This window comes from Pan paniscus, chromosome 17 (assembly GCF_029289425.2).
Source record: "Pan paniscus chromosome 17, NHGRI_mPanPan1-v2.0_pri, whole genome shotgun sequence".
Classification (NCBI taxonomy): domain Eukaryota; kingdom Metazoa; phylum Chordata; class Mammalia; order Primates; family Hominidae; genus Pan; species Pan paniscus.
This window is the reverse complement of record NC_073266.2, coordinates 77,647,244-77,674,263: the sequence shown is the minus strand read 5'-3', so window position 1 is coordinate 77,674,263 and position 27,020 is coordinate 77,647,244. Positions and strand designations below refer to the sequence as shown.

Genomic DNA, 27,020 nt, shown 5'->3' with positions numbered 1-27,020 from the left:
TGTTATCTTATTATGGAAGCCCAAGCAGACAATGGAAAATCCTGAAAAAAACAGAAAATATCCATCCCTACCTTCAGAGAAAAGGAAATGGAAAGACAGAGAGAAGCCAAAAAGTGAGGTGAACAATTTAGAAAAAAAGAGGCCAAAATGTCTCAATGTTGCCCCTTAGCTTAGTGCCAGCCCAATATGAGTGACAGATGAATCAATAGTCCTATCTTTGAGTTAAAAGTTACACTAGGTAAATCATAGATATTTTGAACCTTCTATATTTTAGATTCATATGCTATTTCAAAATGAATTTAATAGTACTGATATAATAAAAAATTGCAAAGGTACTTTGTTTTTAATCCAAACATTTGGGCAAAATTCTGAAACTGTGGGCACCAAATTTTAAATGAAATTAATTATGAATGACACTTAGAACAATGTCACCCAGTAAAGAGGTTCTGAAATATTATCTGTATTTTGCAGCACTGTGGATTCACAGCTCGTCAGAGCTGGAGGCAAACTATGAGATTAGCTTAACTCCCTCATTTCAAGCATTTATTTAACATTACTGAAAATCCTATTTTAAGAAAATTGTTATTATTAATTTAAGAGAGTTACTTAAGATCATTATTAAGATAACATTACAGTGCCTTTAGAAGGGTAGACTTTATTATTTTAAAATGATTGATGGAACTGCAGGTCATTATCTTCAGGGAAACAACTGAGAAACAGAAACTCAAATACCTTATGTACTCATGTATAGGTGGGAGCTAATAATGTGTACACATGGATATGGGCTGAAATAGTCATTGGAGACTCAGAAGGTGGGACAGCGAAAGTGGGTTGAGGGATGGTAAACTACTTAATGGGTACAATACACACAATTTGTGTGATAGTTACACTAAACACCCAAACTTCACCATTACACAACATATCCATGTAACAAACCTGCACTTGTACCCGTTGAGTTTATATACATTTAAAAAATAATAAAATAAATCTAATCTATCAACTCAAGTACAATCATTTTCCAGCTTAAAGTAAGTTTTAAATTATTAAAGCATCAGTTGAGTGAATAATATAGACAAATACAGAGATAGGCATAGATACAGATGTTGATATTCCAGGTAAAAAACTCTGCAAGCTCATTTTAGCTGGCTTCCATGCCGAAACTGTGAAAAAACGTTTCTTTACTTCCTCAGCACCCCCTTGAGCATACATCTCAAGAAGCCTCTGAGAACACCATGAGGAACGGCCCCTGACTTCAAGTGGCTTTGCAAACCCACAGTACATGTGCTGCGGTTATGTGACAGTTTAAACCTGTTTTCTCTTAAAGCTGAACTGTATTTGAAAAAATATAATAGCTCATCCCTGAGAATTTTCTTTTCCAGGGAAATAAAAACAATTCTACTCCAGGACTGCTTTGTTTCGTTTTCATATCTGGTTTCAAATGAAGAAAAAGATTAGCAGCATTTATATTAAATACTGTTGAATCAATAGATTCCCGACTCCATTGACTAATATAAATCAACAGAATGGACTAAAGTAATTCTAGCCTGAAAGGTTTGCAAATGCATACTTTTGAATTGATTTTTTGTTATTTACTCTCATGTTCCAAGGCAAGTTAAAGAAGCCTGTATGTGTCTATTCATTATCCATATTTGCAAATATGTCTAGGTGCTACAGGAATAATATTTGGAATCATATCAAAATTATTTGTCCTCTGTCTAGCCAAGGTCACACATGGCTGAAAGGAGAATTAGGATCTTTTGAGCAAGAATACACATAAAATGAGTCAGTTACAGCTTTTGACTTACAACTTGGTACCTTGAGACACAAAGTCATGCTACAACCTTGAAAAGGAGACTTTGTGGAAAGGAAAAAGAGGGTTTATAAACAACAGAACTTCTTTTTATAGATCAAGAATCAAGATTAGTGAGTGAGCCAGAAGCCTTACTTCCCATTGGCTCTGTCTCAGGAGGCCCTGTCATGGGGCGCCAGCACAGGGGAGTCACTCATGGTAGCATGGAAAGGGAGGTGTAGCATCTTTAGGCAGGGAGGGACCTTGAGACTGCACTCTCCAGTTCTTCATGGCCTGTGAACGGTGCAGAAGAGATTGTGAATTTCCCAAGTGTCCCTCGAACCATGTGAAACTCAGGAGAAAGGTGAAGGTGCTGGCTATGTTCTTGAGGGGTGTGCTGAAAACTGAGAAGGGTCTGCAACTTTACCCTACTTGCCAGCTAATAAGTTAGACTGCCACTGTTTCATAGATCCTGGAAGAAATCATCAGACCCCTGGGACAGAGATGAAGGTCAGGTTGATGAGTCAGAGTAACCATCATGGTCTGGCTATCAGTACCTCTCATGCTGCTTCTGCAAGCCCCAGTCCCACAGGGAAACAGAAAGAAGACTGAATGACGGCTGCACGCGGGTTAAGGAACCCAGCTCTTTCATACGGGCAGTAAACATCCCTGCTCTGTGCTCCAAAGAAGACAGTATCTCTACCTCCTAAGACTGTTGAGATCCTCGAAATGACAGTCCAAAACAAAGAGCTATCCATTCATTGCTCACAAAACATGCAGAAATGTCAGATAGCCATGGGAAATTGTCTCCCAACAGGGTAAAGTGAGCCACTAGCTGGGTAATGTAGTGAAGGAAAATCAGACAAGAAATCACCTGGGAGTCCCAGCTGAGAACAGAGGAGCGAGCCTGGTTTAAAACCCTGGAGCGATCACCATGTATTGCCCATGCCCTGAGAACAGAGCACAAGACACAGCAGTGAGGTCAAAGGCCTCTATACAGAGACAGCAGGATAAGACAGCTCCACTGGAGTTAAGCACTATTGCCATGAACGCCAGGGGGATATCTGGGATCTTCCAGCACCCGATCCATTCTTAACAAGGAAGAGGGAAGAGAGAGGCCTGCAAGAGAGGGTAGAAACTTACCTAGCAGAGAATTAAGCCCTGAATTGTCTATTTACTCAAATAATACTGAATTAATCTGAAAGAAATTGTCTTAAGTGGAAAAAGAACTGGGTTATTGTTCTTTAATTGGCATGTTTAATTCCACTGCTGGACAGCCTCAGTCCAGCTTCAGTATAAATGGAGACTCCTGAACAAGATGAGATCAGCTATAGGTAGATAGTAACTATTTTTTGCCTGACTGTAGTGTGTACATTTTGACCCAACACTTATGTGTTAAGTTTGTACTTCATTATTTAGTATGCCACGATGACAGGATACATTTATCCCATCAGGAAGTTTTTAAAGGGTGTTTTAATATACAAAAATATTACTTTATAGAGTATATTTATGAAATCCAAACATTGTAGATAAAAAAAAAACCAAGAACAAAAAGTAGGTCTTTGAAGAGTTTAGTTGAATTCACACATGATTCCACAAATCAACTAAGGGAAGTTAGAAATTTTTTCAGCTACAACCATAACCTTTTGAAGTCAATGTCACAGAACACAAACATGTCCTTTCATAAAACCTGCCTTGAAGACACTGTCATGGCATAATCATAGCGTGGCAGACTATTAATCTGATCACATTTTCTAGTCTTCTCCACAAAGTCCAATTTCCCATTGCTTAATAGTCAGTGGCTCTTCTCTGACCTTTCTATAACATTTTCCATTTCCTTAGTTTAAGCCAGCACCTCAGACACTACTGTGAGAGGGCAATTTTCAAGTATTATGTTGGGGTTTCTATATGCAGCCTTCATATTAATGTATACTGGTGTCAACTGGTATAATGTAAAGAATCCTGGCATAGAAATTCAAAGGCCTGGGACCAAATTCTGCTTCTGTTCACTTGCTGGCTTTGTGATTTTAAATAAGTGACAATATCCATGCCCCTCATCTTTCTCACCTTTAAAACTGAGAAGATAATTTATCACTAAAACCAATCAATTAGTTACAATTATTGAAATGTGCAGCATAATCCATGTAAAATTAGTATCTTGTACAAATATACATTTCTACCCTAAATTCTCTGTGAAAGAAAATTAAACTGTTATTCAGGGCCAAAACTGACTAGAGGAATTGTACTTCCTATGTAAGCGACGTTATTTCTCTCTAGGATAAGTGGCTCTTTATTTAAGCAAAACTATTAACAGTAGTTTTAGATTTGAAAAGGAAATGTAAAAATGATAATCTGCAAGGGAAAAAACGAAATAAAGAGAAATAAATTTGTACAATACACTACATTAAAAGGAATTTGGAGGTTCTCCAACAGCTTAAGAGAGAGACACAGGGAATTTGAGGACCTGCAGAGAAAAGAAGGAGGGGCCCAGCAAGATGGCCAGGAGCCAGGGCTCTACACGGTGAGATGTTCAGGGAAAATGGCCAAGTGACTTTAGTAGGCAAGTTATGTTACTTATTTTATTTTATTTTTTGAGACAGAGTCTCACTCTGTTGCCCAGGCTGGAGTGCAGTGTGAGTGATCCGCCCGGATCAGCCTCCCAAAGTGCTGGGATTATAGGCATGAGCCACCATGCCCGGCCCTGTTTTTCATTTTATTTTATATTTTATTTTATTTATTTATTTATTTATTTATTTATTTATTTATTTATTTATTTTGAGATGGAGTCTTGCTCTGTTGCCCAGGCTGGAGTGCTGTAGTGCGATCTCAGCTCACTGCAACCTCCGCCTCCCAAGTTCAAGTGAATCCCCTGCCTCAGCCTCTCAAGTAGCTGGGATCAAAGAGGTGCGCCACCACGCCTGGCTAATTTTTGTATTTTTAGTAGAGAGAGGGTTTCACCATGTTGGCCAGGCTGGTCTCAAACTCCTGACCTCAGGTGATTCACCCACCTCGGCCTCCAAAAGTGCTGGGATTACAGGCGTGAGCCACCACACCCAGCCCAGTTCTGTTATTTAATTTTAACTCACTCGTTGCATAATGCTGTGTAATACATCACCCACCTAAGCCCTAAATTTTATTAAAATCCATTACAGACTCTCAGCATGCGTGTGGTCATTTGGATGACGAAAGAATCTGGATGTCAGTCAATGGTGGACAGCACTAAGGGGAAAATACCTGCAATAGACAAGACCTCAGGCAAAGGGAAGACATGGCTGGAGGCAGTGAGGAAAAGTATCACTTCCAGAGCCCCCACGACTTTTGGAAGAGACTCGGGTTTCTGCTTTTTGTAGGGTGAGAGTTAAATTGTTTTATTTAAATCAAAAAGGCAAAATGACTTGGAATAGACTGACAGTTAACACCTGGTTTTCCTCACTATTACCACAAAACAGCATGGAAATACCTAAGAGAAGGTAGGAAAAAATAACATACAAACAGCCAAATACTTTACAATCGTTTCTAAACCATAGCCTCCTCCCAGCTCATATATTTAAAAGTTGATTTTTATAAATGTCCAAATTTTACGTAATTTGTATTAAATAATTTCACAAAATGACTCATTTCACCCAAATTTGGAAGTTGTTGACTTCAAGGCATTAGAACACTATCATACTTTTTTTATTTTTTCCATGGAAAATGCTGAAGCCTAGAAATATGTTGTAACTAATCAATTTCATTCTTTGTCTTTTTTTTTTTTTCATTTTATTTTGCAGAGTAATCACTTGCTGAGAGTCAGTAATAAAGGTCTGCTACCAGGGCACAGGATTCATTTAATGCCTATGGGAAGATGGGCAGCTAAGAAAGAGTTCCGATGACCATGTTTGATGAGTTTTGGGGTTATTTTTCTTCTAACTGTTGCCATAGTAACTAAGGAAGATGAAGTAAAGCATTTTTTTTTTTTTTTTTGGAGATGGAGTCTCGCTCTGTCGCCCAGGCTGGAGTGCAGTGGCATGATCTCAGCTCACTGCAAGCTCTGCCAAATCTGTAGTCCTACCATTGGTATGGCTGACAGATGCAAGATTATGAGGAGGGAAAAGAGAGACCCAAGAGATAACTCCAAGAAGATGAAGAAGTATCTGACCTAGCGAAGGAGATTTACCAACAGTTGAGAGAACCTCAGAAAAAGTGGTCACAACTGGCATAGCTCGTAGAGGTTTTAGCCTTAGTGAGAAATAATTTGTGATTTCTAATGTAAATAAAATATGAAATATAAAGGACAGTACAAAACTATTAATCACACTTGTTCTTACATGTGTTTACGAAAATTTTTCTTAGAAAAAAGGAAGAATGAATACTCTTTAAAACATTATAAAAGCTACTAATACGGCTGTCCACATACTTTTGTTCATATGATTTCAACTTATTGAAGTTTCCTGGTTCTAGAGCAAAAACCAAGGAGGAATTATCTTTTGTTTTGGTTTGTTTGTGGCTTTTCAATTGCAGTAAGAACACAACATGAGATTTACCCTCAACAAAATTTTAGGTGTAAAGTACAGTAATGCTAACTTATAGGCACAATGTTTTGCAATAGATTTCTGGAACTTGGTCATTTTGTATAACTGAAACTTTATACCTGTTGAATAGCAGCTTCCCATTTTCCCCTTCCCTCAGCTCCTGGAAACCACCATTCTACTTCCTGGTTCTATGTGTTTGACTATTTTATGTACCTCACATAAGTGGTATTTGTGTAGTATTTGCCCTTCGATCACTGGGTTATTTCACTTAGCATAATGTCCTCCAGGTTCATCTATGTTGTCACATATGTCAGGATATCCTGCTTTTTTAAGGCTGAAAAATATTCCATATTTATAAATACCACTATATATACCAATATATACCACATTTTCTTTATCCATTCATTCACTGATGGATATTTAGATTGTTTGTCCATCTTGGCTATTGTTAATAATGCTGTAATGAACATGGGATATAAATATTGTTTGAGATCCTACTTTTGATTCTTTTAGATAAATGCCCAGAAGTAGGTAATTCTATTTCTAATTTTTTAAGGAACCTCCATATTGCTTTCCATAGAGGCTGCACCATTTTTCATTCCTACTGTGTACAAACGTTCCAATTCCTCCACTTTCTCATCTACACTTGCTAAATAGCTTTTGTGTGCTTATCCTATTTTATTTTTCTTCATGCAAATCTTGTCTATCTGGTGTTGAACTTCATGTGCTTATTCATTTATTGTATTTCTTCGCCTAGAATATAAACTCCATAACAACAGGAACTTTGTCTTTTTTGCTCACTGCTGTGTCCTCATCATCTAGACAAGTGCCTGGTGTGTAGTGTGTGCTTAACAAAATTTGGTGAATAACTGCTTGAAATTTGTATTAGAAAAATAAATTTGCAATTTAATGTTTAAAATACATTTTGAAAATGAGATGAACCCACCTACCAAATATCCTCCAATTTTTATCATATTATTTTTATATATCTTAATCTTTAAATCGTTTAGCTAAAAGGATAGCCAAGGTAATTGTTACCAACAGTTTATCTAATACAAAATGAACACAGACACAAGTTTAAGGATTATGTTAAAATTAAATTCCTTGGCCAGGCGTGGTGGCTCACGCCTGTAATCTCAGCACTTTGGGAGGCCGAGGCAGGCGGATCACAAGGTCAAGAGTTCGAGACCAGCCTGGCCAATATGGTGAAACCCCATCTCTACTAAAAATACAAAAATTAGCCAGGAGTGGTGGCGGATGCCTGTAGTCCCAGCTACTCAGGAGACTGAGGCAGCAGAATTGCTTGAACCCGGGAGGCGGAGGTTGTAGTGAGCCGAGACCAGGCCACTGCACTCCAGCCTGGGAGACAGAGTGAGACTCTGCCTCAAAAAAAAAGAAAAAATTAAATTCCTTGACTGAGCGTGATGGCTCACACCTGTAATTCCAGCACGTTGAGAGACCAAAGTGGGAGGATATCTTGAGTTCAGGAGTTTGAGACCAGCCCTGGCAACATAGTGAGACCCCCGTCTCTACAAAAAATACAAAAATTAGCTGAGTGTGGTGGCACATGCTTGTAGTCTCAGCTACTTGGGAGGCTGAGGTGGCAGGATCATTTGAACTTGGGAGGTCAAGGCTGCAGTGAGCCGTAGTCACGCCAAGGCACTTCAGCCTGGGCAACAAAGCAAGATATTGTCTCAAAAAAAATTAATTCTTTAATGTGTCTCTCATTTTTCTCAGGAAAACAGTTTCAACTTAAAGAAAACTACTGACAACTCATATGAGTTGCCCATTATATGCTCAGAAGTTGGCTACTATTAAAAAACATCTATTTCCATAGGAAAGCACCCTTGAAGGTAAAACTAAATGTAGCCTGTCTTACTGGGGTATTTTCATTCATGGAGTTTGCCAAAGAGAATATCCCATATTCAACACTACAAAGGCTAAATATCACACTTTAAAAATAATTATCAATCCATTTTAGTTTCCTTTGAATGAATTTCTGTATCCTGGTTTAAAAAGTGACATCAGCAGGGAATAGTTTGAATTGGTAGCCGTCCAAGATATTTTCTGTTGTCTCAAAGAGTATATTCTTGTTTTGTTTTGTTTTTTTTTTTTTTTGAGATGGAGTCTCACTCTGTCCCCCAGGCTGGAGTACAGTGGTGCAATCTCGGCTCACTGCAAGCTCCGCTTCCCGGGTTCACACCATTCTCCTGCCTCAGCCTCCCAAGTAGCTGGGACTACAGGTGCCCACCACCATGCCTGGCTAATTTTGTTTGCATTTTTAGTAGAGACGGGATTTCACTGTGTTAGCCAGGATGGTCTCGATCTCCTGACCTTGTGATCCGCCCCCCTCGGCCTCCCAAAGTGCTGGGATTACAGGCGTGAGCCACTGCGCCTGGCCCTTCAAAGAGTATATTCTAATATTACTTCTACAATGTCTGACAAATCAGTTCTTCTTAACCTTTTTTGGTATTGAGGATATCTTGAGACTATAATGAAGGCAATGCAGCCTATTCTAATAATTTTTCTAAAAGAAGCACAAATGTGCACAGACCAAACACTTTCCATACAGTTTTGGGGGTGTTTGGATGACTCTTACCCCCAGCATCGTAGTCCAGGGACACGTTGTCAAGAACCTGTCATTAATAAAGCAAAGTAATGATGATATTTTAGTCTTTGAGATCTACCAGATAACTTATTTTACAAACTTACTTTTCCAAGGAAGCAGGAAATTAAACTGTTCAAAGATTGATTCATAGAAACACAGCATTTTGGCTCTCTTGAATTAGGCTTTGAAAAAAAAAAAAGCAAAAACTTGAGAACTAGAGGAAGAGCTCCATTATGGCATTATTTTATTTTGTATTCAAAAACTTAGCTAGGAATCACCAGCTGAAGCTTAAGCTAATTTCTTGTCTTATAAGGGTAAATGGAGCTTTTAGCTCAAGAGAAATAAATGGGACATTCTGCCCTTCGGTAAATGAGAAGGACAGGCAAACCCTCCATCAATGTATCTGGTAAGTAGTAGACTGGGTTTATGAATACAGTGCATTTTCATACAAATACTTGATTAGCAGAGTGAAGTCAGGGTACATTTTGATCCTGAGATAGTAGAAAAGCCAGTTGAGGTTGGGTGTACTATGTTCTAGCTGTGTTTTTCTCTCAAGTAACAGTTTTTAAATTGAGCAAGCCATTATCAAAGTGACCATAGACTTAATCTCTGGGAAGCAATGTGACTGACAGCATTCTCCCACCAGACCTTGGAGAGGCGATTCACAGCCCTGTAGGGTCTTGCCTTCTCTGGGATACTTTCTTTCCCTCTGGGCTTTTTCTACATAGTAGGAAAAGGAAAATGGCTGTAACGGCAATAGCTACACACTGACAGTTTCGTTAGAGGACATGTGTCCCGACTTATGAACAAGAAAAGGTTTTTTCCTCTGATGAGCTTCCCACTGGTGCTAGTTGATTGATGGTAGAGTTCTCACAGCATAGCATCAATGATTTCACCACCTTTGCACCTGTATCAGCTCTGGGCTTCTCTTTCTCCTGTGTGCACTGCCCAGGATGTAATGAGAAGGGTCTGGTGCCAATGGGGAGCAGGACATCTCTTCTTCCCCAAATAGAGCCATGAGAAGAAAGCTGTGTACACCCAGTCAAGCCCTCTTCCTCCAACCTCGTAGATCTAATGGGTAGCGCTAATGGTTTCCTAACAAACATTTTATAACTTAAAGATCAAAATCTTCACTGAAAACATTTATCGTGAATACATTGATCATAACATTCAGGAAAAGGATATATTAGACCATCAACCCAAAAATGCTAAGAAAGTCCATTGTAGAGATTATGAAACTTGAGTTATTTTATATTTCTTCATTTCCATTTTGTTAAGGTTTTAGCTTATGGATTACTATACAGCATTTTTATATTCTATTCTAACTTATCCCAATGTATATAATAGTCTGTGAGATTTAGATGACTATGAATTGTTTCTAATAAAGATTTTTATTTTTCCTGTTTTTCCTTTTTTCTGAAGTTTTTTTCAGAAGAGACCTATTATTATTAAGAACCATTACACGTGTCAGTAATAGTCAAAACCTCAAATAAGCATGGTCACACTTATTTAACATTTTTTCTCTCATACTGCCATGCCTATTTAACTACAGAATTCCATGTAATGGGATTTTAACTTTGCAAGTTCTATTTACTTCCTAGTTGCTGAGCTTGGGAGACCTAACTTAAGGACGCAACAAATTCTTTCCATCTAAGTATCCAAAGAAATTTCTCAGAAAAAAATCCATACACTCACTGCCTATGTCTAAATCCTTCATTGACCTGAAAATCTTGAAGGACTCAGAATGCTATGGTCATTGTTCTAAGAACTGTAGAGATCAGGGCTGTAAAAGCAATGCAGTTAGTTTCTCCTCAAGAAGATCTGGCAAATGTTTAACAAATACTGTTTTTATTAGCACTTCCAAACTAAGAATATACTTTTTGAGAAATGGATGTTGATATATGATGTAGCATTTGTATTACTACTAATAAACACTCAACTGATCATGCACAGTCATTCAATTCTGGCCTAATTTGCATACTTTGAATTTATTTATGCAACAAACAATTATTTGGTGTATATCAGGGCTTAAGCAGTGTATTGGTTTGGAGGGGATACTCAAAAGTATATCAAACATGCAATCCTCAAAGAAACATATCAGCAGAAGTCATGCATACAAAAAGTGCCACTAGAGTGAGGTAGAGATGGAAGTAGAATAAGAATCACATCTGGTTGTGGGATAATATGAACAGAGTCCCAAAGATAGCCTTCTTCTGAGGGCTCTGAGTGGGTAGATTTACTTTGAATGTCCTGCTGGAGATAAGGCCAGTTTACACTCAAATGCTCTTTCGGAGGTTTTTATCCTCATCCATCTGACTTTCAGAACCTACTCTCCATCATCTACCTGCAAACTACTCTCCTTAATTAAACAATTAGACAAGTAAAGAGTTTATATTTTTGGTTGTTGTTGTTCTACACTCCTTATTGGCCAGAAGTTCTGTGGCTCCATATGCTAGCTGCCCTTCTTTTTTTCTCTCCACTTAATCAAATCAGGAAAAAAATAAAACTTCTTGCTTTATTTTTAAATGCCGAAACACAAAGGAGAGCTGTTGGCTAACCATTCTACTCCATCTTGAAAGTGCTGCTTGCACAATTTCTACTGATGTCAACTTTTTCGAACATTTCTTTTTCTCTTATATTTTCACTTTATCATGTAAGTAATCATAAGCATATAAAATTGCTAATTGTTACTTATTATATTAATATAGAGACTAGTAAAATTTTCCCCACACAAGATGAAAAAAACATCTTAATATTTTAATACATTTATTTCAGGAGACTTTTTCCTGTGCAAATAGAGGCTTTTTTAAAACCATATATAGACTGTTTCTTTTTTAACCACTGGAAACATAGCATATATCTCTTGTTAGTGTTTTTTATGTCAATACACATTTATTTATTTAATGATTATTTATTAAGCACCTTCACTATCCTATATGTGAGTGTGTGTGTGTGTACGTGTGTGTGTGTGTGTATGTATATGTGTGTGTGTGTTCTTTTTTTTCTTTCTTTCATTTTTTTTTTTAAATAGGATCTTGCCCTATCATCCAGATGGGAGTGGCATGATCACAGCTCACTGCAGGCTAGGACTCCTGGGCTCAAAAAATGCTCCCACCTCAGCCTCCTGAATAACTAGGACTACAGATTTGTGCCACCACACTCAGCTAATTTTTATTTTGGGTAGAGATGAGGTCTTGCGATCTTGCCCAAGCTGGTCTCAAACTCCTGGCCTCCAGTGATCCACCCACTTTGGCCTCCCAAAGTGCTGAGATTACAGGCGTAAGCCACCATGCTCAGCCTACCTTCACTACTATGAACACGGAGAATACCATAACAAACAAATGTCTAACCTCAAAGAGGTCATATTCTGACCAAACTGGACAGATACAAATAAAAACAAACAAACAAGTAAACTAATGAGTAAGAATAATTTCGAAACCAGTAGGTGCTGTAAGGTAATAGAACAGGTAGATGAGAGAAGATGGCAAGAGGGATGGGAGTGTGGGTGCCCACCTTAGGCAGGTGGTCATGGAACATGGGTTGGCACAAGTAATATTTGAAGGAAGATAAAAGTGGCAAGAAGGAGCCATTCATGTGAGGATTCAGGGAGAGCATTCCCCACCCCCAAGGAAAAAAATGGGACAGCAAGGATGAAAAGCTGAGGGAGTTGTCAAATAAGAAAAAAAATAGCTGCTGATATAGCTGGGAATGGTGAACTAGAAAGTACAAGATTCCAGAGAGGAGGCAGCACCTAGCAGTTTGAGAAACCATGGTCATGAGAGTGGATTCTTACCTAATTACAGTGGGAGTTCTCAGAGAACTTCATCTCCGGACTCTCAGACTCCTCTCTTCTCTGTTGCCTCTCCCAGCACAGTTTTCCCTTGCAATTTTATGAACCTGTATTCAAGTTGTGCTCTCCTATCTTAATTTTTCTCTTTATATCCTGGGCTCTACTTTGCAAACTGAGTTTAATGACACTCTGTAGACCCAACTTTTTTTTTTTTTAAAGACAGAGTCTCGCTCTGTCACCCCAGGCTGGAGTGCAGCAGCACAATCTCGGCTCACTGCAACCTCCGCCTCCAGGTTCAAGTGATTCTCCTGCCTCAGCTTCCCCAGTAGCTGGGATTACAGGTGCGCATCACCACACCCAGTTAATTTATGTATTTTTAGTAGAGACAGGGTTTCACCATGTTGGCCAGGCTGGTCTCGAACTTTTGACCTCAAGTAATCTGCCCGCCTCTGCCTCCCAAAGTGCTGGGATTGCACCAGCACTTTGAGCAGTTTGAGAAACCATGGTCATGAGAGTGGATTCTTACCTAATTGCAGTGGAAGTTCTCAGAGAACTTCATCTCCAGACTCTCAGACTCCTCTCTTCTCTGGTGCCTCTCCCAGGCACAGTTTTCCCTTTTACTTTTATGAACCTGTATTCAAGTTCATAAGAGAGCCACCGGGCCCAGCCAAGACCCAACATTCTAATTTTCAACATTCCCCAAATTGCTAATTTATTCCCTCCTTTGTTCAACTATGAGCTCTGGTACATAACATATGCATGCACTAAAATAAAAAATTAATAACATTTGTGAAAAATAAAGTGAACAAAACACTTAAAATATCTGTTCTTTGGAGTACCATAGTTAATTTTATAAACTTGCTTCATTGTTTATTCAGATCACTGACCCCTCAACAACTTGGTGGAACATTAAATTAACACATTATTGTTCCACCTCTCTGGTTGTGCCTCTTTTTCTCCAATGTCAATGTTACAGTGTATGAGGGACCAAATCCACTTTGCATAAGCAGTTAAACTCACAGCCTAACAGGATTTGGAATCCCTAATAACTGTGTCTGGGGATTATGTTTTTCTTAAATCTCAGACTTTTGGTCAAGGATTTAGACATATGGTCCCATACAAAGCAATCTGGTACACGAGAACTGTTTTGTCTATCATGAGTCTCAGAAGGGTTATATCACTGGTTTGGATGAGACAGGAAAGAAAAGTAAAATTTTAGTTATGCTTTTGAAGCATTAATTCAAGACCCTGCACATCTGCCCACAGTTGACCTTCCTAACTTGTTCTGTAGTGAAGGGTAAGGCACTTTTCTATACTAATTTGTCTGGGCCCATGAGTATCCTTGTATTATGAATGGTTTCCATGAGAATTGAGGGCTTTCTAAAGATAGTCACATGCTGAAAAAAACAACAACTTAGGGCCCTGTGCTATGATGAAGAAGAGATACTTCCCCTTGGATACTGTAAAATAATTTTTGGGAAACCAAAATCTACTCAAATGTTTCAGTAGAAAATGACTAAAAGTAACTGGATCAAGGTGCATGGTTTTTGTTTTTGTTTTTGTTTTTGTGTTAGGAGGGAACTGGAGTAATTGTTTTGTTTTTGTTTTTTTTTTATACTTTCAGTTTTAGGGTACATGTGCACAACGTGCAGCTTTGTTACATATGTATACATGTGCCATGTTGGTGTGCTGTACCCATTAACTCGTCAATTACATTAGGTATTTCTCCTAATGCTATCCCTCCCCCCTCCCACCACCCCATGACAGGCCCTGGTGTGTGAAGTTCCCAACCCTGTGTCCAAGTGTTCTCATTGTTCAATTCCCACCTATAAGTGAGAACATGCGGTGTTTGGTTTTCTGTCCTTGCGATAGTTTGCTCAGAATGATGGTTTCCAGCTTCATCCATGTCCCTACAAAGGACATGAACTCATCCTTTTTTATGGCTGCATAGTATTCCATGATGTATATGTGCCATATTTTCTTAATCCAGTCTATCATTGATGGACATTTGAGTTGGTTCCAAGTCTTTGCTATTGTGAATAGTGCAGCAACAAACATACGTGTGCATGTGTCTTTATAGTAGAATGATTTATAATCCTTTGGGTATATACCCAATAATGGGATGGCTGGGTCAAATGGTATTTCTAGTTCTAGATCCTTGAAGAATCACCACACTGTCAAGTCAAGCATAGAAAGTCAAATATCACATTCTCACTCACATGTGGGAGCTAAAAAAAAGTGAATCTCATGAAGATAGAGAGTAGATCAGTGATTACCAGAGCCTGGGAAGGGTACTAGGGAGGTGGGATGAGAAGTTGATTAATGGGTACAAATATATGGTTTGATAGAAGAAATAAGAGCTAGTATTAGACAGACAACTAGGGTGACTATAGTTTACAACACTCTATCATATATTTCAAAATAGCTAGAAAAGAAGCATTCAAATTGTTCTAGCATAAACAAAAGACAACTGTTTAAGGTGACAGATAGCCCAAGTACACTGATTTGATCTTTACAAATTATCCAAAGTTATTAAGTTATCACATGTACTCCCAAACTATGAACATCTAGTATGTATCAATAAAAAAGATGGGGATAATGAGGATTAAATGAGACAATGCATTTAATGGACCTAGCACAGAGCCTGCCACACACTAATTTCTTACTAGATGTGATTGTGACTACTATCAAAAATAAAAATAAATACAGCATTTTAGAAAGAAGATTGTAAATCCATAAGAAGCAATCTTACCCAAGCAACCAAAACCATGATCAAATGATCAAAAAGTAAGTTAATGTGGGTAATCATTAAAACGATATATATTTACCTTCAACATTTTATTTCAGCTTAGAACATTTAAATGTACATTTATTTGCTGATCTTTTAACTTAGAAAAAGCTAGGCCTTTTCCTGGATATGAATCCTTGGGTTCTGCTTCATCTTTATACTTATGATGCATTTGCTTAAGGTTGTTTTAAAAAAATAAATGGAGTAAAAGACCAGCCTGGGCAATACGGTAAAACCCCATCTCTATTAAAATACAAAAAATTAGCCAGGTGTGGCAGCATGCACCTGTAATCCAGCTACTCGGGAGGCTGAGAGAGGAGAATCACTTGAACCCAGGAGGTGGAAGTTGCAGTGAGCTAAGATCGTGCCATTGCACCCCAGCTTGGGTAACAGAGCGAGACTCCATCTTTAAATAAATAAATAAATAAATGGAGCTAGAATCCAAGACTATATCTGAAGTTATATGATTACATATTCCTCTCAGTCTTTTATAGAGACCTCCCCAAAGCTAATTTGAAAGCAGTTTTCTAGCAATTCTTTTTCGTTACATCTTTTGAAAGAATCTACTTAGTTTTCCCAGAAAAAAATAACCTTCTTGCCTTTGATATTTAACATTAGCAAGTTTATACAATCTTAATTAAATGACATAATTTCCATATTAACTACACCTGGCACTAACAGGTTTTGGAACAAACAGAACCTGACTGTCAGCAAGCATACAAGTCAAGTGAGAAAAGCAGAGGTTTGCAGGCCTATTAAAGGGGTGCCCAGAAGTTGAATGTATTAAATTATCACATGTATCCTAAAACGAAGTACATCTACTACACATCAATTTTTTTAAAAGATGGGGTGAATGAGGATTAAATGAGACAATGCATGTAATGGAGCTAGCACATTCTGGACAGGTGATGGGGAGTGTCAATTAATCTAAAGAATTCCTTAGGAGGTGTTTGCTGAAGAGAGTATCTATGCCATTAATATCAAAGAATAAAAATGTAGCATTTACATCCCCAAAAGGATTTTTGGAGTGTCTCTGAACTATTTGTGAAGCAAATAGAGAAAAAAGCAAATAGAGAAAAAAGCAAATAGAGAAAAGAACATTCTCTGTCAGCAACCAATGCTACTGCCTGTCAACAAATATTTGGGGTCTATCTCCTAAGTCAAGAGTGAAATTGCAATAGTCATTCATTCATTCATTCATTCACTTATTTTTTCAAAAAATGTTTGAGTATTATGTACCCAACCTTGTGCAGAGCTGGAATTCTAAAAATGAAAAAGATAAGCTCCTTCCCTCAAGAAATTCACAAATGACAGGAGAGATAGTCAACTAAATAGTTAACAGTGCATGGGAACCATGATTAAAATGCAGTCCCTGAAAAGTAGGATTCAAGGAGCATGATTGACAACTAAAAACACCTCAGAGAACAGTACATTTCCAGTAGTCTCTCCAACACTACAGTAATATACAAGATTTATGGACATTTCAAAGACTTCCATCTTAATGGAGATTGAGAATTATGATTGAGAAACTGAAGAGAAAATAAGATACGTCTCAGAGACTGATGATGAGAAGTAAAGGAAGGCAGGGAGTCAAAAGAGGATATTTCTGGCAATTTATAAAACTGTAATGTTATAGTCTCTAAAGCATATCATTAGAGAGTTTTGTAAGAAAAATCAAACAAATTGTTAGTACATTTTTCAAAAAAATTATATTATGCTATTTATTTTACCTCAAGTGTGTGAATATTATTAATAACAGGATTTAACTTTTATTTTTAATCTTTTAACACTCTGGTACCTAAAATAAGGCCTAACATAAAATTAGTGTAAAAATAAAGTTTGAGAAATCAGTGAATAAATAAATAAATAAATAAATGGAATATTAGGGTAGAGAGTAAGATATTGTAAGGTCTGATGCATTTCTTTTCATCCAACTTTCATCCAACTTTGAGTCTTAAATATAGGAGTTCACTGACCCAAGCAGTGATGAGCATGTTTAAGTATCTTAAGATACCTGTGAATATAGCATATTTTGGGAAAGACAAAATATTTGGTGTAACTATTGTATAGGGTATACATAGAATTGGTTTTATCATCAAATGGTAAACAAAAGACATGCTGCGGTGATATGGCAGAGTCTTACAATTCAGGCTACCATACTTACAGGCAACGAGAATTAGTGAAAATTTTCAAATAGAGGAGATGCAGATGGGATCTCAGAAAAGATAAATCTGGCAGTAGTTTGGAGAATGAATTGGAATGAAAAGAGCCTGGAACAAAGATATAAGTTAAATATTAGCCATATAGTTAACTTGAGGGAAATTTGGTAAATTTTAAGTTCATATGACTCTGATCTCTTTTTTATTAAAGGTAGGAGGGAGGGAGAGAGAGACAGAAACCAGGTTACTCACAGTCTTTTCACTTTAGAGAATGGATGCGTAACTCTAAGACAAGAAAATCAAGAAAAGAAACGATGAGCTAATTTTTAACATGAAGATCTTAGGTTGTCTGCAGTCATCCATGCAGATATATGTATCACAGAGGAGTTGATTCATTCATTTATTCAACAAATATTTATTGAACATATACTATTTAATCCTCACAATGCAGAGAACTGGGGACTCAAGACAGAAATGATAGATGTTTTTGCTTCAATGAATTCATGTCTGATGTAGAGACAAAAAAGTAATAATATAAGATGAATAAGTCCAGGGTACATTAGGGTCACAGAAAGTGTAGCCTTTAAGTGTGTGGAGGAGTCTTGAGTACAATAACCTGACTTGAAAGATAAGCTTATGTTTCCTGGATGGGGAGGTGGGTAAGAGAGCTTCTTGGAGGAAGGCTGAAACATGAGATGTTCTGCTCAGCTGGTGATGGGACAGAGAATAGGAAGAAGCAGATGCTGAAGTGAAAAGGGCCAGATCATGAGGCCCCTTTGCAATGCAAGGAAACTTTACATTTTATCCAGTGACAGCAAGCAGTGGAAGAAATGTGAATAGGAAAATGATATATGAATTAAATCTGCGCATTGAAAGGAATACTTTGTTGGCAAATCAAAGACTTGATTGCTAGCAAGTCAACAAAGGGGTCGTTGCACTTTCTCTCAATATAGATATAGAAGATATTGATATTGATATCGATATAGATATAAAGATAACCTGCCCTGGTATAGTGACAATGACAGGGTAAGGGAAAGATGAGGAATGGAGGAATTCAGAGGTAGGTAACCTGGCCTAGAGATGATTGGATGAATGGAAGTATTAATAAAAGAGAGTGAATAATTCAGTATGACCTTTGTTTTCAGGTTTCGGCAGCTGAGCAGATACTGGTGCCATTTCACCAAAAAAAGGAAGATCTCTACAATTAAGTACTTAATAGACTTCTCTTGTCAAAAGTAAGACAGAAATACAAAATGTACATAAACACAGTATTCTCTGAAGGATGCTGAATTAATATTGTTCAAATTCATTACTGAGATTAAAGCAAAAAAAGAATCAGTTCATGATGAATCAGAATTTGAACAGCAAAATGAAACATTATTTTATTACTGACAAGGCTGTATTGGAACAACTGTCTTGAAAATAAAATGCCAACAGTTAACTTTCACTTACAGACTTACCCATTGTTTTATTCCAGCTCTGTCTGCTAGCTTTTCTCCATGAAATTTCTCTGTCCATTAGCAGTTTTTGTGGAATTTGCTCCACTGTCATGATGCTATATATATCAACTTGCCTCTATGCTGCAAATGATCCATGTTCTTGGCCAGAAGAGCTGTCTAAAATATGTACATATGACAAAGATATTTGGGACAGAAAATTTCTTAACGTGGTGGGATGGTGAAAAATTGGCATTAACATGCACAGGACACATAAACTTTGCATTTGAAAGAGAGACAACAGCATAAGATAATTTCACATGAAATCCAATTGTAAGATTTTGGTTTTTCAACAACTTATAGAATAAAATGACTAGAAAATAGTAGAATTTAAAATGATTTTTATGACCATTTCTAAATTATCTTTGATGAGTCCCAAGATAATTTTCCACAAAATACTTAATAGTTCTGACCTACATTTATTTCTCCTTTACATGTTTTCATTCATTCAATAACTGCTACGTATAACACACATGATGAATATTTTTTCAAAGAAAGGGAAAAAGAAAAAGAAAAAAAGAAAGGAAAACAAAGGAATGAGAGCGAAAGAAAGATGAGGAGTTGGGGAGAGAGAGAAAGAATACTCTAAATCTTTAGTAAAATTTTGGTCATACCTAATTACTATCTCTTTTTTAAAATCACTGATAATGAATCACTTCTCAAGAGAAAGTATGGTTGGACATAGTGGCTCACATCTATGATCCTAGCACTTTGGGAGGCTAAGGTGGGATGATTGCTTAAGGTCAGGAGTTCAAAACCAGGCAGGGGCAACAAAGCGAGATCCAGGGTCTAAAAGAAAAAAAAAAAATTGCTGAGTGTGGTGGTGTGCACCTGTAGTCCCAGCTACTTGGGAGGCTCAGGAGGGAGACTTATTTGAGCTCAAGGCTGCAGTGAGCTGTGATTGTACCGCTAAACTCTAGTCTGGGTAACAGAGTGAGATCCTGTCTTTAAAAACAAAGAAAGAAAGTATGGCTTGACAGAAAAATTCCACTGAATGATCTTCAAATGATTTACATTCTGCTAAATGTTGGAGGTCCAGTTCTCTCTATTGCTTCATTTCCCATCAATGTTGTTAAATTTTAGGAGAAATGAAAGTACTTTTAACTTTTTTAAAATGAAACATTGAAAAACTACCTTTGGAACTGATAATTTTCTTAATAAATAAACATTTAGAGTTTTTATATTTTAGGGAAATTTCTTTAAAGCTCAATACAAAAGCAAACTAAATGAATCTTATGTCAAGTTATAATATACACTAAATTTTAATTTTTTTAATTTCAGGAATAGAACAAATTCTCTTATAATTTTGCTAAATAACATGCACTATAAAATAATTGTCACTAATAATTACTTGTTATTAAACATTTCATCAACACCATCATTAGCATTGTCATTAACAAGTCCCTCTATTCTAACTCATTATAGGAGTCAGTCTCTCTCTCTCCGTTCTTCTCTTCCTCCCTACCTCCATTTCTCATTTTTCTAATGCATATTTATTTACCTGATTTGCCATTTAATCAAAGGCTACCCTATTTCGCCATTACTTAATATTATTGAATACTATAATTCTATTACATTAGTTCTAAATGTAAACAGACCTATTTTCAAAGCTGTGAATTCAATATATTTAAATAGCAAAAAATGGCTATTATCAAATGGAGATATGTATATACACATATAGTTTATAGTAACGCTTTACTGTACATATATATTCATAAATAATGTACTTTGAAACTATCCTGCGTTTATCCCAGACTCAATGGGATTATGACAAATAATAAACAATATAATTTTTAAGGGTTTCATATTAAGCAATTCAGAATGTTGGCAAATATTGCAAAATCATGACAGCTGATATGGTTTGGATCTGTGTCCCTGCTCAAACCTCAGGTCAAATAGTAATCCCCATTGTTGGAGGTGGAGCCTGTTAGGAGGTGACTGGATCATAAGGGTGGAGTTCTCACGAATAGTTTAGCACCATCTTTTTGGTGCTGTTCTCGTGACACACTCCTTATGAGATCTGGCTGTTTAAAAGTGTCTGGAACCTGTCTCCCTCTCTCTCTTCCTCCCGCTCCAGCCATAGAAGAGGTTGCCTGCTTCGCCTTTGCCTTCCACCATGACTGAAAGTTTCCTGAGGCCTCCCCAGAAGCTGAGCAGATGCCAGCATCATGCTTCCTGTACAGGCTGTGAAACCATGAGCCATTTAAGCCTCTTTTCTTCGTAAATTGCCAGTCTCAAGCATTTATTTACAGCAGTGTGAGAACAGCCTAACACAACAACGTTTAGTGTTATGCTATTATTTTCTCTATGTAGTATTACAGACAATTTCTATACAAATGCCTTCACAAAAGAGTAATACATAAATACCAAATAAATAAAATCTATAGTTTTTCTTAATTCTAAATTATAACCTCTGCAATAAATACAACTGTTTCATAAGAATTTCTGCCATTCAAAATAGATTGAAAATGGCATATTATAAAAAGAATATAGACAAATACCCGCTCTACCTTTCAATTTTGTAGCTTTAAATTGATACCTGAACTTCATGGCTGTCTATCTGTGTTTATTCATTCATCTATTCATTTGTTTGTCATTTTCAGACAGCTTGGTTCCATCTGTCACCTGGTTATCAGACTTCTAGGAAGAAGAATCATATTACCATATAATAAAAAGAAAATGGGCTTTGTAGTGGGAATATTTAAATTGGCATTCCAGCTCAATCATAACCCTGTAGGCAGAATCCTGCACTCTCACACTGGGGCTTTATCTACCCCTTAGGGAGCATTTGGAAAAAAACATACAAGTGGTTTTGATTAAGCTTAGATGTTAGTGCCTAGGAATAAGAGCTTCTAACTGTGATATTCTCAAAATTAAGACTTGTTCTGCCTAAAATGTTAATCATCATCCTTATGAATTTAAGAAATAAAGCCTGGCACGGTGTCTCATGCCTCATCCCAGCACTTTGGGAGGCCAAGGCGGGCAGATCACTTGAGTTCAGGAGTTCAAGACCCACCTGGCCAATGTGGTGAAACCCTGTCTCTACTAAAATTAAAAAAAAAAAAAAGCTGGGCATGGTGGCACACACCTGTAATTCAGCTACTTGGGAGGCTGAGGCAGGAGAATTGTTTGAACCTGGGAAGTGGAGGTTGCAGTGATCCAAGATTGCACCACTGCACTCCAGCATGGGCAACAGAGCAAGACTCTGTCTCCAAAAAGACACTTTAAGAAAAAGAAATTAAGAAATAAGCTACTCATTAAATATTTATTAAATATTGCTTTTAGCATTGCAGATATGCAATTACTCCACCAAAGTTCACCCTCACTTGGGTATGTAAGTTTCTTTGTAATTATGATATATAATTTATGTGTATGCCCATGTTAAGAAACTATTCATTTTCTTCTGTGCTTCAAGTACTCAGATAAGCCTTTTTCAAGCAAAAATAATCTTGTAGGATCACACAAAGTCAAATATTAAGCAACCTCAAAGAAGTGATGAAACTTTAACTGACCCTGATCGAATTAATCCTAGTTCATAAAATACTTACTATATTAAAAGAGAGATCTGAGATAATCTGTTTCAAAGAAGTTGTTTGAAAGTCAAATAGAGTACTTACTTGACCAAAAGTTGCTGGCCCATCTCTTTAATATAACCAATTTTAAAAATTACAAAGCCTGATTTCAACCACTGGGACAGAAGAGAAGAAATAAGGACAAGGCTCCTGCATCCACATGAGTCCAAAGTCAGGAAAAGACATGAGGACACATCAAGTTTGACCCTTGAACATTTGAACAGAAAGTACTGGACAAGCCAATAACCAGGAAAATATTTCAAGTTCTGGCCAGAGAGTCTAACCCAGGTTTTTACTTCCCCTCCATCTAACATTGGCCTGTAAACATCTGTCCTCCACCTCCTGAGTGTTCAATTCCGTTGAAGTGCTTTCAAATATCCTCCAAGTTACACCCAAAAACGATGAATCTGAATGTTCCCAAATGTTTCTTTCCAGCTGCACCAGAGTCGTGCTGAGTTCCACCTAGGCAGGTCCCAGTGGTCTGCAATACTCTTGATTTCTTCAATCTGAGAGTAGGCATCTCCAGACCCAGGAATGACTCAGCTTCACTTTTAATTTGAGATTTTATACTCTGCATCACTCCTAAATCATTTAAGAAAGCTGAAATTGCTTTTCCGTTTTCCAAACTCCCCAGACCAAATATAGTGCTGATTATACCCAACAGGTATTAAATAGGGGGGTGATTGCAGTTACAAAGTTGTAATGGTGTCTTTTTTTCTTTTGTAACGGAATGTGTAAATCAAAGTATATACATTGTGTGGTGTTCCTGTTTCTGGAGTTTCATGAAGATTTACACATGGCATTCAGTGTTCTCTATAGATCTGCCTACCTTTGCGAATTCATCTGTTAACCCCTCTTCCTTTGAGAGAGCACCGGCGATGGTGGTCAACTCCTTGTGTTTTCTCTCTCTCCTACTGGTTATTCTTGAATTAAGCACAGACTTGTCAGCTCGGTTGCTTTATCATGAATAATGTGTGTGACCTTGCAGTTCTTCCACAGTTCAGCAAACAAGTGCTAGCTTCAATGACCAAAAATTAAGGAAGGAAAACACAGTTTTTAAAATGATCCATCTTTTAACAGCCGAAACCGATGTGTCTATGGTGCGGCATCTTGCTGTTGTACTTCTGAAATACAAACCTGTGTAAATGATCATTTCTGACTTAACCATGAGATGCTCACGGGTACCTTTCCTGTTGTTTTGTTAGAATTGAAATCAAGACTATTTCTTTGGAATAGATACAACAGTGTTTTTCCACTGTATTTCATTTGCAAAAGTTGAGAACTGCTTTCTCTACCTTTTGCAAAATAATTGATATATTCCATATTGGATTCTCAAAGACTTTAATATGGTGAATCTATTCAACCTAGAAATTGTATTCATCCTTTCATGACTGTGGCCTGAGTTCCCCAGCTCCTCTCCTACTTTTTTTAGATGAGATTTAGCACACTCTCAGTTATTTAAACTGCAACATTTCTTGAGTATGTATATTGAGGCCACCTGAGCTCATAGCTGATTCAGTAACCAGTTTCATGCTGTGTCATTCACTACTTAATACTGCCAAGGTGAAAATGTGGAGGAAAAATGTATCCTTCTGTGTCTGGGAAGCATATACACTTGTACATTTTTTAATACTCTGATTCTGTAACATTTGTGAGTTTTGTTTTGTTTTACAGAAAAAAAAAGTGATAAAGCAATCAGAAGACCAAGAGGTTTACTATTGATGCTTAGGGTCGTCTGACCTTGGCTGGCCAATAGACCTACATGGCCAAATTAATTTAAGAGAGTAATAATTTTTCAAAAGCCAATTTTTTTTCTGTATTTTCTGTATGAAACTGCCAATATCATGAATAGAAAGGGAGAACCATAAAGGAGAAAGAATGTGATGTTCTGTTATGTTCGTGTGAACCTAAAGAAACAATGTGGAGGCAGGCGTGATCAGCCGAACTCTAGGGACTTGATGGTGTTGCTTGGAAGGCATCCATAGCTGCATTTTGCACTCTTAGTATGTAATCATATTGCCAAAGACAAACTATTTCATCATTTATTGTAAATAACACTTTTCCCCAGACCTACCATAAAGTTTCTGTGATGTATTGTCTTCCAGTTGCAATAAAAATTACTGAGTTGCATCAATTGAAGAAAAAAAAATAGGGGGGTGATTGTTCTATTCTAAATGTAAAAATGAAAGAAATATACAATTTCAGGCAGTATGTACAATACTTTCTGAGTTGGAAAACTTTATTAGAAAAGAAGAAAATAACCATAACTGCCTGTCTGTGGAATGATTATTTAGCTGAAAAATTCAATTTGTACAAGAGAATTGAAAAGTGCTTTGTGGAAGAAAAAATTGATTAGATGCACACTTGAAATCATTTGCATAACACTCTATTCTCATACTTTAAGCTTTAATAGTTTCTGAGTAAGAACTCTTGTCTTTCAAGGTCTGTACTTCCAGGCTTCAGGGTCTGTAGGTAATGACTTCAAGGCCTCGGCAATTAGAATATGGCATCCCTGAAGGAGAAAAAGTGGAAAACTAATAATTTGTGCCCCCTACAAGATGATCCTCAAGAAGCCTAGAGACTGAAAGCTTGGGGATTTAAATTTTCCCTGTAAGAACTAGGAGAGTAAGTATTTCAAAAGGCAGAGGTGGAGGTCCTTCTGCAAAGATAAGTGCTTAAGAGTTTAATCTTGAGTTTAAAATGGAGCAAAACCAGAAAGTACTGTCTTCCACAGACTTGAGGACAGGGAGAGTTAAGAGCTGCAGCCCAAGTTCCAAACAATGACTTTTAGAGAAGGCCCTGACTCTGAAAAACAAACTACAATGGGCAGATTCAAATATATCCTGGAAGCATCCCAAAATCTGTAGCATCATGGTGGGAGCTGGAAATCAATTCTGTAGGGCTGCAATTGTTTGGTTAGAAGGATATTGTTTCTTTGATGGGGAGTCCTTCCTTCTTTGATATAATTCATGTAATAAGAAAAAGAGAGAAAAATACCTGGAGACATCTGGAGGTTAATAAGCCTCATCTCAGTAATTACCAAGGGCAGAATCACGTAACCATACCACACACACACACACACACACACACACACACACACACACACACACACACACAGTAACACAAGAAAGGGGTGAGATGAAAAAGTTCTTGAGGATTGAATGAGCAGTCGGCAATTCCAAGAAGCAAGTATGGGGCATGGAGTGAAAGGAAGGAAGCTTCACCACCTAAAAAGCAGACAAAAAAAGATCATCTTCCCTGAAGAAAGATGAGAAGAGTCTATTTAAACTCCAAAAAATGTCTTGCCCCATACCTTGAAGGAAAGATGTGACAACAATTTCTTTTTACCATTCTGACCAGTATGACTTGACTTGTATTTGCTCAGGCTGGTGGAAATTGAGGAATATCTACTAAAATCAGGAAAGACTAGACATTGAAAGGAGAAGATAAGAAAGGAAGGGACTACTAGATTTGACTCAGCATCCTCACGGTCTGCCCAGGAAACCTCTAAGTCACCTCCTGCCTGACCACCCTCCTCATCTCACTCTACTTCTTTGCAAACTCTACCCTGTTTTACTATAGGGGCTTTGCCCTCCTCCTGTAGTTCCTGCTTAAAACCTAGATTTTCTTTAAGATACTTGGCACACAAAAAAGGAGGGGATTTTTTTTCTCCTCAAGATGAGGAAATGAAACAAATATTGCAATAAAAGAAACCCAAGAGAATTCCAAAGTATCAAAGAGAAAATCACATTTGAACTCATCTATTCCCGGCTCCAGAGTTTAATTTCTCTGCTTTATTCTTGGTACAGAGAATGTGACCTCTCCAAGCTTAATTTCTTTGTCCACTTTTATAAAAACACAAAAACACATCGATATTTATATTAAAATATAAAAACAATCTTAAAAATTGCAGAGGTATGGTTAGAACTCAGGGAAATATTAGTGAAAACAACTAGCTCAGTGCTCATTAAATATTAGAATTTTTTTCTCTCTACTCCCAGATAAGTCTGCCTGTTAAAATATAGGACACCCAGTAAAATCTGAATTTCAGAAAAACAACAAATAATTTCTTAGCATGGGTAGGTCCCAAATGTTGCATGCATTTTTATTTCCTAAATCTGGCAATCCTACACTCCAGAAAACAGAAATAAACAACATAGACAGTGTGGGGTGATAGAAACAAAACTAACCCAATATTTAAATTCCAGCTCCATCTGGTCCACGCTCTGTATTGCTTGTTTAAAGTATAATATTTCACCTCAATTTTGAAAGTTCCCAACACAAAGAAATGATAAATGTGTGAGGTG

At 37.3% G+C, this 27,020-nt stretch overlaps 1 long non-coding RNA gene across 1 annotated transcript in view; it reads right to left on the bottom strand.

The window, feature by feature from the left end:
* Window positions 1-23,732, bottom strand: part of LOC134729236 (uncharacterized) — a 36,160-nt gene extending 12,428 nt beyond the window's left edge. The window contains exons 1-2 of the long non-coding RNA XR_010110123.1: window positions 23,543-23,732; window positions 19,106-19,261 (exon numbers count right to left, since the gene is read on the bottom strand). This is a non-coding gene — a long non-coding RNA (uncharacterized LOC134729236). The remainder of the gene's footprint in view (window positions 1-19,105; window positions 19,262-23,542) is intronic.
* Between the last annotated feature and the right edge of the window lie 3,288 nt (window positions 23,733-27,020).